We start from the raw sequence: 1,187 nt of genomic DNA, 5'->3' as shown, positions 1-1,187 counted from the left end.
AATTCTGGGTGAAGGGATGTTGTCTTGCCCCCTGTGGGGGCTTTCTGGAATCTGGAGGCCAGTTTTCCCAGCTATTCTACTAAAGAGCCCAGGGGACCTTGGCTGGACACTGAGGACCTGCCCTGGGCTCTAACCCTGGAGGACAAGTCAGTGATGCTGAGCCCCACGGAGAGTGAGTCTAGGGCGGGTCAGGCCGTGCTGAGCCCCTTTCCTTGCTGTTCTGTGTCCCAGCCCTGCTGGAGCCCTGAGGGGGTTGGGGACACAGGGACAGGCATCCTGGGGCCTGACCCTCTCTGGGAAGCTCTCCTGGCATCAGCCACCAGGGAATCATCCAAGGAGGTGCTGGGAATCTTGTTAACAGAATGGGTGGTTTATTTATATTAGCAATTTAGAAAATTTTATTTTCAGAAGTGAAGCTAGCATTTAAGCACAGGAAATGCCAGTGGGCAAAAAAGGAGCCAAGGGAATGGTTAACCAGGAGCAAAAATGCACTCAGATCATCTCCCAGGTGTGGCTTTCCCCCTCTTTTCCTCTCTCTGACTCTGCTTTGTGGGTGGTGGGGAGAGGGCCTCCTCTCTATTTGTCAGCTGACACTGCTCCCCTGAGGCTGTCCCTTGATGGCTCAGCTGAGGCTCCTGGAGTAGGGGTGGTGGAGGTTCTGGAATCATGAGTGTTTGAGCTGAAGAGAAGTACAGGGTACATGACCCAGCAGCTCTCAGCTGAGATGCGATGGTTCCACTCTGCTCTGAGTCAGGCCTGGATTACCCAATGGGAAGACCAGGAGCTAGGGCAACGACATCGAGAAATGGTCACATATGGTCATTAAAGAGGAGGAGATGGCTGGATAGCATCACTGACTCAGTGGACATGAGTTTGGGTAAACTCTGGGAGGTGGTGAAGGACAGGGAGGCCTGGCGTGCTATAGTCCACGGCGTTTCAAAGAGTCGGACACAACTGAGTGACTGAAAAACAACAAATGTTCATTAAAATAAAGTCCAGGAAAAGATACACTTAGGGATTCTGGAAATTTCTTTAAGATTATCAGGTGGATGCATAGGGAAAAATAAAGAATATATTTTGGAGAGAATTGACAAGTCTAACGGAGAAGGCAATGGCACCCCACTCCAGTGCTCTTGCCTGGAGAATCCCATGGACGGAGGAGCCTGGTGGGCTGCAGTCCATGGGGT

The 1,187-nt window shown here is 51.6% G+C and overlaps 1 pseudogene; it reads right to left on the bottom strand.

The window, feature by feature from the left end:
- The window catches only part of LOC104997012, a 7,691-nt pseudogene that overhangs the window by 6,101 nt on the left and 403 nt on the right, over positions 1-1,187 (bottom strand).

Source organism: Bison bison, unplaced genomic scaffold (genome assembly GCF_000754665.1).
Source record: "Bison bison bison isolate TAMUID 2011002044 unplaced genomic scaffold, Bison_UMD1.0 scf7180017851735, whole genome shotgun sequence".
NCBI lineage: Eukaryota > Metazoa > Chordata > Mammalia > Artiodactyla > Bovidae > Bison > Bison bison.
This window is presented reverse-complemented; position numbering and strand designations above follow the sequence as displayed.